This window comes from Stigmatopora nigra, chromosome 22 (assembly GCF_051989575.1).
Source record: "Stigmatopora nigra isolate UIUO_SnigA chromosome 22, RoL_Snig_1.1, whole genome shotgun sequence".
NCBI lineage: Eukaryota > Metazoa > Chordata > Actinopteri > Syngnathiformes > Syngnathidae > Stigmatopora > Stigmatopora nigra.
This window is the reverse complement of record NC_135529.1, coordinates 9,338,334-9,355,598: the sequence shown is the minus strand read 5'-3', so window position 1 is coordinate 9,355,598 and position 17,265 is coordinate 9,338,334. Positions and strand designations below refer to the sequence as shown.

General features: G+C 35.9%; 1 long non-coding RNA gene across 1 annotated transcript in view; it reads right to left on the bottom strand.

Moving 5' to 3' along the window:
* Positions 1–17,265, bottom strand: part of LOC144215898 (uncharacterized) — a 51,649-nt gene that overhangs the window by 30,862 nt on the left and 3,522 nt on the right. The window contains exons 3-4 of the long non-coding RNA XR_013330524.1: positions 16,667–16,769; positions 4,737–4,890 (exon numbers count right to left, since the gene is read on the bottom strand). This is a non-coding gene — a long non-coding RNA (uncharacterized LOC144215898). The remainder of the gene's footprint in view (positions 1–4,736; positions 4,891–16,666; positions 16,770–17,265) is intronic.

The window sequence follows — 17,265 nt, the reverse complement described above, 5'->3', positions numbered from 1 at the left end:
CAGTTATTTCGAAGCAACGGGGGCAAACAACAAACAAACAAAAGCAGTAATACCTGACAGGGCACACAGGGTGAAAACTGAACAAAAAAAACTCTTTCTAATTCTGTTATTTTATGAAATACAGGGTCGACATGCAAAAGCTTCTCTCTTTTGTCATATTAATTTTCCCATCGTTGTCATATTCAATTCTCCCCTGAATATATATATATATGTGTGGTTCAAAGCCCTCAAGGCAAATATGATTGAGGTTCCGAAACAATGTTTTTTTTTTTTTTTTTTACAATTCAGCAAATATTAAAGGATATGTACCCAGTCTATTGATGGATATGATTAATTTTAGTAGTATACTAATGGGAATAGATTTTCTGCCTGTACAGTTTCTTTAGTATTCAGGTAACTTGCTTTAAGTCAAATATATAACAGTGTGTGTTATATATAGAATGATGGATTGTAAATGGTAAGTCAAGGAAAATTAATCACCCTTTGGAAAATGTCATTAGTGAGTTTCTGCAAATATTTAGAGAGAGAAATGGAGGTTTTGCGTCAATTATGGACATGAAACAATATAACGGGTCTTAAAAATGAAAGGTAAAGCCATGTAAGAGACATATTTTTTAATTTTTTTAGCAAACTGGACCCTTTGCTCCCGTATATCCATTTTAAAAGTATTAGTGTATTGTCGACAAACTCAAGACAATTATTTTGAATTATTTTTTTTCAACCTCAGAGCAATACTTTGGAAAGCAGCACTTTAACCGAGCCATGTGTGAATCATGCGCAAAAAGTAATGACTCACACAAGACAACAACTTTTAGAAAAGGTGTTCTAAGAAACGCAGACAAAAAAAACACACTGAATTAACACATTGTCTATGGGAAGGAGCCAATCAATATAAAGTGGAAAAGCATCATAAGTTTAAGCATTCTGTTTCCTTGTTAATAATATGAGTGAGTTTTTAACTATTTGTCCCTTACTAGCCAAATATCATCCCATAGTTTGAGAGCTATGCGGATGACAGTGACATATTGTGAAATAATTTCAAATTAAAGTTAACATGAAGGCAAGCAAATGTGCAAAATTGAATGAATACAAAAATTGTACCAGCTCTCCCTCTACTTTGAATAAGGAAATGTGGTGGAAAATGTACGCATCTCTCTCTCAAAACAACATTTCTTCCCTCCTCTTTTCACTGTAACTAAAAAATTAGCCACATTAAGGCAAGCAAATGTGAAAAATTGAATAAATACAAAAAATTGTACCAACTCTCTACTTCAAATAATGAAACATAGTAAAAATGTACACATCTTGAGCTCAATACTAAATCTTTTCTCCCCTCTTTTCACTTTAACAAAAAAAAAATTGCCACAATAAGGGAAGCAAAGGTGAAAAATTGAATAAATACAAAAAAATTGTACCAGCTCTCTACTTTGAATAAAGAAATGTGGTGAAAAATGTACGCATCTTGAGCTCATAACAAACTATTTCCTCCCCTCTTTTGACTTCAACTAAAAAATTAGCCCCAAAAAAACGTCCGCACTCACAGACAAACACATGAAAAAAATACTTCAGACATATCGCCTCTCGTACAAACTGCAGTGGGATATAAATCAAGTCGAGACAGTTTTGCTCATTTACGTCAACATATGCGGCAGTACATATTGTGGAGTTCAACTCTCAGATGGACTGCGGCAGACGTGATCGAAGTGAACATCTGGTTATCCCCCAAAGATGAAGCTTACGAATACTCCGCGAATAGCTAGAAAAACATTGCCCATTAATGTGCATGAGTGGAGAGTATGGTAATTCCTCTGGATATGTCAGCTTTGAAATATAGTGTCATGCATCACTGTGTGAGTGATTAAAAGTTGTTTTTTTTTCACAAAGTACAAGCAAACAAACCCTGGAGACTGTATGAATGTATCCCTTAGAGGCAGTTTGGTGGTATATAGTTATAGTTTGCCATTTGTATACAACGGCATCCGCTATAACTTTCTGGAAGACGCAGTGGGGGCGTGTTTGGAACTAGGCAGGCAGTCAGGAAGTCATCAAGAATGGATTTATTGAGAGGTGAGAGAAATGTGACCGTGGGAAGTTCAAGTTCGTTCCTGACGTTTTCATCGCCGAGATTCGAGGCTGATGACACGAAACAAAAGACAAGAAGAGGACGGAGGAGGGTGTTTTGATCTGATTGAGAGTGACGCCCACTCAACACTGCTTTAGCATCTGTGTTTTGTCACGATGTGACCAGAGGACTTGGAAATCCCACTGAGGCCTCACGGCTGCTTTGACACATAACGCATGTTGGAAACTCTTGTGAATAATCAGAAAATTATAACCTCCCTATTTGTCTGATTGTCTTAATCTTTCTGGTCATGAAATTAACATAACTGTCAACTTCTGGCTAATTGCTCCTCTTATTAATGATTGCAATTCCCCTTATTAAGCGATGATAAATTGTACAAATGCAAAGGGCAGGTACATGTTTGCTCACATAGGGGGAGGTTAAAAAGCTAAAATTTTCGCAAAAGTGGATGGGGTGCCTAATGAGTCGGTGTACCTTTTGTATGCACTAACTTCAAGATTCTGTAGATGTCGCTGTTTGATGATGACATTGGTTGCTACTATATTTATTGTAAAAAGGCTTAAAGTATGACAATATTAGTAGTCGGCAATGACATTTTTGTCTGACTGAGACGATCTGAAGCCGAAATGGGTCAAACGAGGTCAGTTTTTTACAAAAACATACTAAAAAAATTCCATTTAAAAACTTGTTATCCGGCATACACAATTTGAAATGATCAAAAAATGTACAAATTAAGGGAAAAACAGATCATTTTCTCTTATACGCCACCAAGACGACAATTTGGCAACACCATTAGTCTGACTTTTTAAAGTATTTTGGCCTCATTACCATTGAATAATACAAAGAAATTAACAGTTCAAATTTAAATGACCGAAGACCTTCTGAACATTGTTCTTATTTTCCTCATATCATTTGCTTGGTGAAAAAAAGACCTACACCATCGCAACAATCAGCTCATTACTGCCTCTCACTGTAGTGGATGTGCAACTACACTTAATTCTAACAAAGCCACAAAAAAAAAAAAATCCCAATCCCCAGGCATCGCTACTATGTAAAAAATACTGAATTAATTAACTGATAAAAAGCCCCTAGGAAAAATAAACTGATAAGAGAAATTAAAAGTATTAAAGATTAAAAGAAGAATATTTTTTCTCTCCCTCCCATGAAGAAGAAAAGCTAGTTTGGCATTAGGCATAGGAAAGTTCCTGAAATAACAAGGTGTTACCTGAACACCAGCTGAAGTTAGTTTGTCTAAATTCACTTAATTAGAAAAGACTACCGCCATTGCACAGACTAATTGGATAGAGGATTGTCATTTATTGCATTCAAGCACACTTTTGGGCAAACATTAAGTATTCGCTCTGCAGCACTGAATGTGCAAGATATGACAATTTCAAAATGAAAGCCCCAGGTGGCGGGCAGCAGCTGTGGCAAACGTGTAATAAGCATCCTCAGCAATGTGTGTGTGTGTGTGTGTGTGTGTGTCATTCTTAGCTATATGCAGTAATTGAGGCAAATTGGAGCCCAATGCCCATGAAATAATAATTACAGTATCCAAGGTAAAACGCAGATATTTACATCAAGTCCGACTACATCATGTTTTTACACACTAATTCAATGATAGAATCCGGATAAAGAGTATCATATTTTCTGGACTATAAGTCGCACTTTTTTCACTTTTTCACTAATAATCAAGAGCGATTTAATTATTTTTCTCTCCGACCAATGAAAGCTTGTTATTTTTTGTAGGCTATCGTTGCCCAATTAATTAAAAATATTATGTTAGCGGGTGCCTATTGAGCCCATTGTTCTCCATTTACCTAATTTTACTTTAACATGTGTTTTTCTTGGTTTACTCCAGTGGGATTTATATTAAAAAAAAAATCCTTTTCGTGGTGAATTATTTGGAGTATCGTATTTTCCGGACTATAAGTTGCATTTTTTCTACAGTTTAGCCTGCGGCTTATACTCAAACGTAAGTTTTTCTTGGTTTACTCCACTGGGATTCATATAAAAAAATGTTTTTTTATGGTGAATTATTTGGCTGATGCGACTTATAAAATCATTATGACTGGAATGTTTTTAAAGGAGCACTTTTAGCAATTCCTATGTTAGTGTAAACTATTTTTCTCTAACAACATGTCCATTGGTCACTTGGACAAAGCAGTCTTCTGTGAAATGTTTTGATCAAAACAACAGAAAAAGGTGATCTACTTCCTTCTCGTACGTGCTCAATTTACTCACTTTACCTCTTAGCCCAATGGAAAAAAAAATAGAAGCTTGAATGGGCATTGTTCGTGTTGGAGCAACTTGCTACACGACTTGTGTTAACCATTTTCCTGATAAAACGATTGAATTTCTAGGAAAAAAACAACTAAAGTGCAGGCTGCCACAGCAATGAAACTAAATGAATAAAAAAGCCTACCTTGTGCTAACCACTAAATCTGACTTATCTGGACAACAGCAAAATGAGATTAAAACTGTGTTTTGTGCTTTTTTTGGGGGTTTATTCTATAAAGATAAGGACTAAAGGTCTGATTAGTAATTTATTCGAAACGACAGGATTAAGTGAAGTGGGAAGGTTCCATTTAAAATGAAGAATGCAAAGGCACTTTGTAAGCAATTAGCGAGGAAATTGTAAGCATGCGCTCACCTGGATTCCTCATGGGAAAGTAGCTTTTCATTGAAAAGGTCGTCGTCTGTGTAGCGGTATGGCGCTCCACCCACACAACTTTCAACAAGGGGCCTTGCCTCGGGCTTCATCTCGGCTGCCAGACCCATCTCTCCACTTTTATATTATGAAATCACTGTGAAGTGAAAAAAAATGCACTCTTAGAGCTGCTATTTGTGTGCAAGAGAATGATCGACTAATAGTTCACATTCATAGCACTTCACCATGTTGTCTGTTCAGGTGTCCTCCTACTTGTTTTATTTATTTATTTTTTTAATCAAACTATAGGTCATATTTCTTTTTTTTTTTTTTATAGTTTGGCCAGATGTTTAATTTATTCTATGGAGCAGCTTATATGGAAAAAGCCTGATTTAAATAACACATTGCTTCTGTATGTTAATTTAGGTATAAATCATCTATATTATCCAACATTTAATGCAATTTAAAATGAATACTTTTATTGTCATTATACAAGTATACTGAAATTTAAAGCTTGACCATGAAGTGCATGAATAACAACAACAAACAACAAACAAATAAGCAATAAATAATAACAAACTAAACAAAAGAGCAATAAATAATAACAATAACAAACAAACAATAAATAAGTAGGGAAATGTACACTTAACACAAACAAACAAATCAGCAATAAATAATAACAACAACAAACAAATAAGCAATAGATAATAACAATAACAAACAATAAATAAGCAGGGAGATTCACACTTAACACCAACAAACAAATAAGCAATACTTAATAACAATAACAAATAAACAAACAATAAACAAGTAGGACAGTGTACAAATAACAACAACAAAACAAATAAGCAATAAATAACAACAATACCACATAAAATAATAAATAAGTAGGAAGTGCACAAATAACAACAAAAGTGGATTTTTTATTTTTTAAATAAATGGATTGAAAGGGAGGTTTTGCAAAACAGAAACTCTACCTTGAATTTCACACTAGTTGATGAGCAAAGACTGACTATATGTTGTTCATTTAATTGTTTCCCGTCTGTTGGCTCGTCACTGTTTGTGTCACAATCACACGTTCTTGCTATTTGGCAGTTTGAGTTCAAAAGTGAGCTGACACCAGCAACAGGCAGCTCGGGTGCTTTTGGTGACACTTGGTTTCAGTCTCGCGGTTTCATGCCGCTCAATAATTGCTCTTTTTTCCTCTTTCTTTCCTACTTCATAGTGCAGTCAGGTCAAGCAATATTGTCACATTGTTTCTGGGTAATGGCTCCGTGATACATGAGTTTGTGTACATCAGCATTTCAAGACTGTATTTGTCATTTTTATTTCTTAACTCATAGAATTTTCCGCACTATATGGCACAACTTTGACTTTCTCAAAAGCTGGCAGTACCCCTTAGATATGGATCAATATTACTTAATTATTGTATGAAATAGTTTTTGGCACAAATCCATCTATTTGATGCATGACACAACTCCTAACCACTGCTACTTTTACAGCTCTATCAAGTGGATGTATAACACAACCCCTACCAACACTACCACAACCCCTACCAACACTACCACAACCCCTACCAACACTAACACAACCACTACCAACATTCACACAACCACTACCAACACTACCACAGCCACTACCAACACTACCACAACCGCTACTAACACTACCACAACCGCTACCAACACTACCACAACCACTACCACAACTACTACTAGTACCACTACTACCAACACTACCACGACCAACACAGCCACTACCAATACTACTTCTACTACTATTACTACTTCTACTATTACCACCACGACCAACACAACCACTACTACTACAATCACTACCAACACTACCACAACCAACACAACCACTACTACTACAACCACTACTACAACCACTACTACCCCCACGACCAACACTACCACTACTACGTCTTATAATCAAGTGTACTTTATATATGAAACAAATTTTAAGATAGGCCATTCATTGGAGGTGGGCCTTATAGCCAAAAAATACGGTACACATATCTTTTTCTCCAAGTGAAAGAATAACAGGAGAGCCAACCATCTGTCCACAACACCGCCTATCCCATTCGGGGCAGGGGGTGCTGACTTCAGTGGAAAGGTGGACACGGAACTGATCTGTCAATTGCGGGGCACATTTGCCTGGAGGTCTCTTAGAGACTAAACCAATCAAACCGATAACAAGGTGGGAAATAAAAATGCCAGAGGGAGGGAAAGTGGAGGATAAATAAAAGCAATCAGTGGGCTGCTGACTGAATGTCAAGAGCAACCCTTGTTGAATCAGCACAGCGAAAATAATATCCGGGGTTGAACAAACTCCACACTTTCTGAACCCAAAAGTCACCAGAAACACAAAGATAGGACAAACAACGCAAAAGGAAAGCCCACACCACTGCCATACAAAAATGTAAAGAACATCCATCTCCCTCAACAGCATGCATGAGTAAATTAGGTTTACGTAAATAACCTGAGATTCCATTTCCTATTCTTTTGTGGGGGTGGCAAAGCTTAAGGGCCAATAGCATATTTCAAGATCATTTACTGTCCAAATGAAATGCTCTAATACAAGGGTGTCTAAATCTGTTTAGTACACGGGCCACATTGATGCCAACTAGATTGCCTGTGGGCCAGACTTGTTCATTTTTGGCCTAAAAAGTTCACTTACTGACCACCATTGATGGCGTTAAACATCCAACTAGTCTTAATTCATTTCCCTCTACCAGTCAAAATGGATTGGATTTTTAGCGCTGACAATGGGAAGGAAATGAAGGCATCCACAGCCATTTTAATTGAATTGGACATCTATCATTGTCAATAGCAGGCAATGAGTTTATTTTGAATTACTTTCTTCTCATTTTAGGCTACTTACGGATTACTTTATTTCTCAGCATGTGACAAATAAGCTCTTTTGAAAGAATGCCATGGGCTAACAATCACTTTATTCATTGACTCATCATTGCCACATAATTATCTTCTGCTACACAATTACTTTCTTACCAAAAAAGCAAAACAATCATGCTTGAAAAAAAAATGTTTACTTTAAAACCTTCCTTATTTTATGATCCATTTGTGCAATACAACACATGTTAAGAGTTTCTTGTGCCTGTTTTTATTGCTTTGTTTTGTTTAGAGGTCAAACTATTTTGAGAAAAATACAAGTTCCATTCCAGAGTGTTTTTCAAGTGTGTGTGTATCTGTGAGAGGCAAACACGGTTCAATTTAATAAACAGGTGTCAAAGTGGCGGCACGGGGGCCAAATCTGGCCCGTAGAATCATTTTTTAGCGGCCTGAGAAAGTAAATCCTGAGTGCCAAGTTTCTGTTTTAGAATAATTAAAATTATAGATGTATATTATATTTCCTGATTTTCCACTTTTTAAAAATCAATAATTTGAATTGTAATCATTTTTTTAGTTCAAAAAATATTTGGTAAAATCTAAAAATAAATCTATAAAATTATTTTCTGTTTTCCAGTGTAATATTGAACATTTAAAAATTGTTTTGGTTCCTTTTAGAAATATATTTTTTTAAGAGTTCAAAAAAAAACCCAACAAAAAAAGGGCTTTTTATCCATTTCTATTCATCTATTAATATCTAAATATTATATCTAAAATGATCCGGCCCACATGGAATGGAGTTGACATTAATGGGGCCCATGAACCAACCCTTTGACACCCTTGATTTAATATAAGAAGCGCTTATCAACGTGAAAAAAACCCGACAAAGTAAACTTTACAAAAAACAGGGTATAAGTACAACTACCTTCAAATTAGCAATTGAAGTGGAATGAAGGTGCCGGCTATGTAAACTCTTCTATTTTTATGTTTATTTATTTTTTCCCCCATTGACCTTCTTTACAATCTCACAGCAGCTGTTGATGAGTGCATCCCATCAATCAAGTGCGACCCTGCATTGATCCAACTTTTGTATTACCGCCCACAAAAAATTGCACAGAGATTGGCTACACGCTGCGAGAGTTGAAATACGTCGCTGGGTTGAATCAATGAGGCACCCAGTCAGTATCTGTCAGTTCACAGTAGGAGGTAGATGAGCTCTCCAAAAAAAAAACTGTGGATTTTAATAGAATAAAATGCGAGTCTAATAAAACAAGATATGGAACATGGAAAAGGCAGACAAAGAAGGCCAGAGGGGGAAAAAAATTGATAACAAATGATTAGAACAAAGAATCCTGGGGAAATGAAATGAGGAGACTTGCACTCATTTTCCAGACTGATCAACCATAGCCAGCCTTTACTTAACCTCAAAATGTATTAGCTTATTTCATTCATACGAAGAGAACTGAAAAGATGATTATTTAACAGACAGGAAATTAATTGCATGAGACACTTCTTCCATAGATATCCCATTTGAAATAGACGTGCTTGAGCTAGAGAAAATAAATGAGATGGAAACTTTATTTTTTTTTATATGAGACCGTTCAGCTAGGGACAAAATGACACTGAAAAATGGCATGATTCACCCTGTTGTTATTTTTGCATGGATTTTATTTATTTTTTTACACACTGATTATTTTCCACAGGAAGCAAATGAATGCCTTATAAAAAAAAATGAGGAAAATGAAATATGCGAGTAATATCTTTGAGGTTCTAGTGTCTAAACTTATTTCTCTGAGGGTGGCTTTAAAAAAAGGGATCAGAATCAAGGTTAAAAGTATTAACTAATATATTGTACTATAATGCTCATTTAGTATCTATTTCAGACATGGGCAAACTACGGCCCGCGAGCCACATAGGGCTCAGTTAGGTGTTTTAATCCGGCCCGCCGACATTGTCCAAATAATGTTTTTTTTTCCCCAAGATGGCGCCGTCACGCGGAAGCCAGTGGCAGTAGCTCTGTCCACTCTTATTTGTTTTTCGTGTTTTACAGCCTTTCTATTTTTGTTTAAATTACGTTTTAATCTTTCTTAATACATTCCTTTTTACTTGACTTTGAACTTTATACTTTTTACTTAAATGATGAGTGATCAGTATGTTAATACTTTAGTCCTTTTTATCTGTTTATGTTTCATATGTACTGTTAACGGATGCACTTTTTTATATGTATCGTATCTTATGCTGACCCGGCCCATCTGTCAAATTTTTAAAGTCAATATGGCCCCCAGGCCTAAAAGTTTGCCCACTCCTGATCTAATTGCATAATCTGGGATCATCAGCAATGGCTGCCAGCTCTCCCAGTCAAAGTGCATTCCCTTTAACTGGGAGGGCTGGCAACAATCGTTTGATTTGACAAAGTAGTGTAGGGTAAATTTAATCCTCTCGTGCGGGCCATTTTTAATGATATTTTCTTCACATGTTGCGGACCAATAAAAAAATAGCCTAACCGTGGCTGAAGCGAGATGATGCAAATTAGTCGGAATAAAAGTGAATTCCTATGAAATAATTGGCTGTAGTTTTGTGTGAGAGACAATGTGAAAGATTGACGTGACATTGCCAAGTGTCCGTGTGTCCCACTGCACTGAACTGAACTGAACTGTGTGGAGAACCGTTTGATGGAGCGGCGTGACATTTACAGCAGACACAAGCTGATCTTTGCAAATCAATCCCAATGACATTAGGCAGCTGTTGGTTTTGAGCGAAAATGTCTTGACATTGCTACAAATATCTCACAATGAAGTCGCTTTAAGACCTCATTTTAATGTCACCATCGGGGCAGTGACGGTATTTTTGACCATTAGGTTTGTCTCTATAGAATTACTGTGACAAAATTATTAATTTGTTCATTTTCCAAATTGCTTATCCTCAAAAGGGTCGCAGGGGGTGCTGGAGCCTATCCTAGAAAACTATGGGAATCAGGCAAAGGACATCTTGACCCTTAACATAGCTGTGAAAATGTCTCAAATCCAACATTTTTGATGAATTGCATTTTGTTATTGGGTTTAAAAGATAATCCATTTTCTTCAGACTTTTTGATCAATTTTGACCAATTTACACCAAGATGTTTTATCAGTACCGTATTTTCACAACTATAAGGTGCACCGCATTATAATGCGCACCCTCAATGAATGACATTTTTTTCCATATATAAGGCGCACTGGATTATAAGGCGCACTGTCTATTTTGGAGAAAATGTAAGACTTTTAAGTGCGCCTTATAGTCGTGAAAATATGGTAATTGCTATTGACTTCCAGGTATGAAGCACTCACTACACAGTCACCTCTAGAGCCAACCATTGTTGATGTTTTGGATAAAATTTTGCAGTGGGGGAGGAGCTATATGATGGAAGATTTTGTAAACTAAGATGGCATCTGCATATTTAACAGTATTGTTTCCGTTCAGGTGTTTGTGTTTTTTTTAATATCCGACAGTGGTGGTTTTTCGTTTTTTTCTTTCTGTTTTTTACATACATAAGGCGCACTGGATTATAAGGCGCACTGTCTATTTTGGAGAAAATTTAAGACTTTTAAGTGCGCCTTATAGTCGTGAAAATACGGTAATATGCAGTCAAAAAAGGCTTTTCTATGGACATCTAAATATACTGACTAACAAGTATAGGAAAATAAAAGAGGCTGTTACTTTAAGAAATAATAGTTCATCCAATATTTACACAAAAATATATGAATTAGGCAGTTTAGAAAACATACAGGAGAAACATATACTAAAAATAATATTTGGCAAACCCCATAATGCTCTTAATAAATGTAGGAGAGGGAAAGAGTCTGAAAAATGTGCATATACTTCATAATAAATGTATCACAGAGCTTTTCAAGACATCGCAAAGGACCTAAAGAACCAATAGAGTGAGATTTTTTTTACACAAAAAAACCCATTACTCGGAGCGAAAATGGCTTCATCCAATTTCAATTCCATATCAAAGATTGATTTCACAAAGAAAAGAATTTCAAAGGAGCAAAAAATATTCTGTATGCACCACAGGAAAAGCCAGTCAGCCACTTTAGTTGGCGTGGATAGAAATATTGAACCCCTTAGCATGTTTGAGGGTTTACAGTGAAGTTTTTTTTTTATTAAACAAAAAATCTATCTAGCTATGAAATATGGAGAAATGTGTACGGTATTTAGCATCCAGAAACAGCAATTTCAGCTCCTTCTTATCAGCTCAGATCCTTCAATTTCTCAAAAAACATGGCCATTATATGCGAGGAAATGCATTGGGCTCTACCATTGACTTTTAAAGTTACTTTATCAGAACTGCTCGATGGTCACATGGGTCTTTAGGCAAAAAAAATCAAAGGATGTCAAGGCCAATTTAAAATCCGGTCAGTATATTGCTATGATATGCTAGTTAGATATTTGGAATCAGGTAAAAAAATAACAACCTTGGTTTAAAATGTGTTTTAGGTATTAACTTACTAACTGCCATTAACAGGGATAGAAATCCAATCAATTTTGACTTGGAGGGCTGGCAGTTAGACATAGATCACGGTTGTCAAAGTGGCGGTTCTGGGGCCAAATGTGGCCCGTCGCATCATTTTGTGCGACCCGGGAAAGTAAACCATGAGTGCTGACTTTCTGTTTTAGGATCAAATTCAAATAATTATAGATGTAAATTTGATTTCCTGATTTTCCCTTTTATGAAATCAATCATTGTAATTTTTTTAATCAATTTTTTTCTCTTTAGTGTTTTTAGTGCAAAATAATTTTGTCAAATCTAAAAATAAATATACAAATATTTTCTGTTTTCCACTTTAATATTGAACATAATTAAAAAAATATTTTGTTTCCATTTGAAATTAAAAACATGATTAAAAGAAATTTTCCTTTAGTTAGAAATAATAGCTCAAATAAACATTGTTTTAGAACTCTAAAAACGGACTATTCAGGGATTTTGATCCAGTTCTTATAATACAATAAAAAACATTTAAAAAAATCTAAATATTAGATCTAAAATGATCGTTAATGCGGCTCACGAACCAAACCAAGTTTGACACCCCTGACATAGATTCAATACCATCTTTCTAAGTTGAAATATATTTAATATCTATAACTCTCCTAGCTCCCTCTAGTGTTAAATCCGAGATGCACATTGTAGGCTGAATTTAAGCTTCTTGTGCGGGCCAATTTGCTGTGGGTCAATAAAAACTGGGCATTGTGCTGAAATTTCCCCATGAACTGTAATTTGACACCCTGTTTCTGAACAGGTGATCAATTATTTCGAATTTTGTTGCAAACAAAGAAAAAACATCTTGTTTTTTTTGGCCTGGACATGAAATCTAGACAAAGTCAATTTTTTTTCCAACTCAATTTTAGTTCCATTACAGTCCTTTCTTTTCTTGGCACCTGTAATGAAGGGGGGGAGATGGAGCCCCGCCGACTAGCCAACCATTGGTGCTGTCAAACTGCCAGTACTCATGGCCGCAATTAAAAGGTGTCAATAGTCGAGGCGCCAGCCAGGTAGCACAAAAGAATAGAAAAAAACAAAAAAGCTATTTCTAAAGATTTTATGCTTGAACCGAAACAAAGTCCCATAGCAAAACTTGACAAAAATAAATGAAAATATAGGCCTGATGCAATGCATTGTAAACGTTGATTACAATATCACTCTCCATTTTACCCACATAAACAAGACACCAAAATACAAAAGGAGAGAAGAGAAAGAGAAAAAACATGTCCCATTTTTATGAAAACAGGTCCATAAAAGACAGCATGTATTTCCAGAAAGCGGCCGCCAATTAATGTGAGCAAACATTTTAGCAATTCAGGTGCTATTTAAGCCAGAAAATGAGAGTATCCCAGATTTGTCTGGGTAATTGGATCCTCTCAATGTTAGATGACTATTACAACTAAAATGTAGGTTTACAAATCTTTTTTTGTGGCATTGAAAGGAGGTCTAGTTCTGTGACCACAACTTTTTCCCAGAATTGGTCACTAAGGACTATTGTGTTTGTTTTTGTCGGCCACAAATGGCCAACCATTTATTGGCCTGGATCATTTCATGATAGGCAAACTAAGGCCCACGGGCCACATCCGGCCTTCTAGGCCTTTTAATCCGGCCCGCCGGCATTGTCCAAATAATGTTTTTTTTCTCTCCCCAAGATGGCGCCGTCACGCGGAAGCCAGTAGCAGTAGCTCTGTCCACTCTTATTAGTTTTTTTTCGTGTTTTACAGCCCCTCTATCTTTTTTTAAATTACATTTTTAATATTTCTTAATACATTCCTTCTTACTTTACTTTGTACATTATACTTTTTACTTTAATAATAAGTGACGAGTATGTTAATACTTTAGACCTTTTTTTGTGTTTATGTTTCATATGTACTGTTAACGGATGCACTTTTTTATATGTATCGTATCTTGTGTTGACCCCGCCCATCTGTCCAATTTTTAAAGTCATTTAAAGTGTCATTTAAAAAAGGAAAAAAACACAGTATGCTGTGTGTACTAATTAATAAATGATTAGACGTGTATAAATAGGCCTTCCTTCTCCCTGTGTAACTAACTTTTTTTGCATCAATGCCGCGACTTTAAAAAAAAAATGGAGTCTTACTGAGATAACCGTGTCTCACTTGACATCCACTCATCCAGAGTGGAAGTGAGTCAGAATATCTCGCTCCTGTGTCGGCGGCGAAGAGACGAACAACATGACGGCTGCCCTCCCCTGAATGAATAATTAGTCATCATTATCCCATCTCCGTTTTCGCAACGGCTGCTGCGCTTTTGTCCTCTTCTTTATGATTTTCGCAAGATTGGCTCCTTCTGATGAGACTCTATACAATGCGAGAATGTGTTCAGCGGTGGTCCGGCACAGCCTGTCCCAGATCTTTATTGGATCAGTGTGGTCCTAATGTTTCTTCTTCCTGTGATGATGATGATGATGTTTGAAAGCAGGAAGGGAAGGAAGGAAATGTTCCTTGCGTAAAAAGCAGAAGGCTCATTAAAGCAAAAGGACTTTGGCAATGTGCTTTCCTTCATATTGGAGTGCAAGATGGAGATAAAATTATTAAAAAGAGCCATATGGAAGAATATGGCAAAGGGGTCGGGATGTCCAACTATGTGGGTTTTCAACGGGTAGTCCAGTTTTGTCCCACATCCCAAAAACATGCATGTTGAACACTCAAGGGTGTCAGAATCGGGTTGTTTCGCGGGCCGCTTTAACGTCAACTTGATTTCACGTCGGTCGGACCATTTTAGATATAATATTTTGATTTTTTTTAAAATAAATGGATTATAAGAACTGGATTAAAATCCCTGAATATTCAGATTTTTAAAGATATAAAACAATGTTTATTTTACCTTTTTTATATATATTTTTAGATTTTACTAAATGATTTTTCAACTAAAAACACAAAAAAAAATGAATTAAAAATGTACAATTATTGATTTAAAAGGGGTAAAAGCAAGAAATTTAATATACTACTAAAATATTTTATATGATTATTTTTAGATTTTACAAAATGCTTTTTGACCTAAAAAAAAAAAACAAAAGAAAAAATGGATAAAAAATTGCAATTATTGATTTAAAAGGGGGAAAATCAGGAAATGTAATATACATCTTTACTTCTTATTTTAATTTGATCCTAAAACAGAATGTCAGCACTCATGATTTACTTTCCCGGGCCAGACAAAATGATTCGACAAGCCAGATTTGGCCCCCGGGCCGCCACTTTGACACATGTGCTCTAAATTGTTCTAACATATGAGTGTGAGCTAGAATGCTCATCCATCTCATTGTGCCCTGCAATTGGCTGTCCACTAATTCAGGCTGTCCCTCGCCGGGGGTCTATAATTTGCTGGGATAGAGTCCAGCACCTCTGCGACCCTCCCGAGGATAAGCGGCATGAGAATTAAATGAATGATAAGTTATGTAAGACTGTTGGGCAAAAATCATAGTGCAAGCTGAAACCAATTATTTCAGAGTACAACATGATCTTCCCGTCGGTTGCCAGATAAGCAAAAAAATCCTCCAATATTCAATTTCAATCCAAAAAATAGTCAGTTATTTTTTTAATTGCACTGCAATTATAAATTAGTGCAAAAATATAAATAATATATATTTTTTGACTTAAAGTAACACAAAAGAGAGGTTCCTCCACAAAAATAGAGTCAAAAAGGGGGTGGGCAATAACAGGTAAAATGAATGGGTAACTACACAAAGGGGAAAAACCCAAGAATATTGATAAACCCCAAAGGAACCTAACACAGGGTTAGTTTGTAAAATCCACAGAGAAAGCCGTAAGAATTAGCCAATGGAACTCTTGAATTTAGATATATAAGGTAGACATGTCAACACTTTACAACTTCATGCAAAAATATTCAATTTTTGGGGGGGAAATCCATGCCCGATGCTCCAAAACGACGACAAGTCTCCCATCTTTTCCCCTCCCCAAGATAAACATTGCCTTTGATTTCTACTACAAGTTTTCTCATCTCCAGAAGTAAAAGTTGTTAACGGCAAGACAAGATCCCAAAGGGCTGCTCTATGCTTAGCTCAGCCATACACTTTTCCGATTAGCTTTTATCCACTATATGTTCATGACACACCCCGATCAACTAACAGTCCATACGGTGAAGGATGACAACTGAAGGTTACAACAAGGAAAAAAAACTAAATCATAACACACAGCTGTTCAATTACCATTTTAAGATATGGGTTTTTAAATTTAGACTAAAGAGGCAGTATTCAAGGTCATTGGCATAAATGTCAGCTCACCTAAATTCTGGTCTTATTTATCATAATTGAGGGATTATGGGAAAAGGAATGACAGAAAAAGGATACTTTGCTATGGTCTACTTTCTAATATATTTCTATCTTTTTTAGTCAAATTGCTGTTTTCATATTTGGATGTTTTTTTTTCTTTCCTTGAATGTTTTTGCATATTTTTGAAGCAAAAGCAAGGGTTAAAATCGTGTTGATGTGATAGCAAAATGGGGAAAATGTACTGGTAATATTTGTTTACAAGCAAAATGCTTCCTGGATAAAAGTAGGAGGAGTGTATTGGATTTACCGTTTTTGGGGTTGAGGGTTCGATGGCAGGTGGGTCATCACTTTGTGGAATTTGTATGTTTTTCCTGTGTTTTTTTGGGTCTGGTTTTTCTCCAGTTTTCTCCCTGCAATTGGCAAATAAATGAATGAATAGTAAAAAAAGACAAATGAGGTCAAAGAGAACTGGGCCATGCGGAGGGATACACATAAAAGTGTAGGTAGCAGTAGTTCTGCACTGGTTATTTATCACTTGCGTCATTGAAATAGAAAGTCTTTGAGTCATTTTTCAAGAACTATTGTTGTATTTGAAATCCATTTTTCACTAACTTTAACTTTCCTCTCTTTTTATAGCCTCCTGAAGGTTGTAGGAGTCAGTTGGGCATTAAGACTTTGACTTCCACAAGAACAGATAATTGATGAACTACTTTCAGAAAGAGCAAAGGGAGTCACTGTGTACTAAAGTACAGGTATATATATATTTTTTTGTTAAATTACCGTATTTTCACGACTATAAGCTGCACCGCATAATAAGGCGCACCCTCAATGAATGACATTTTTCCATATATAAGGCGCACTGTATTATAAGGTGCAATGTATTATAAGGCGCACTGTATTATAAGG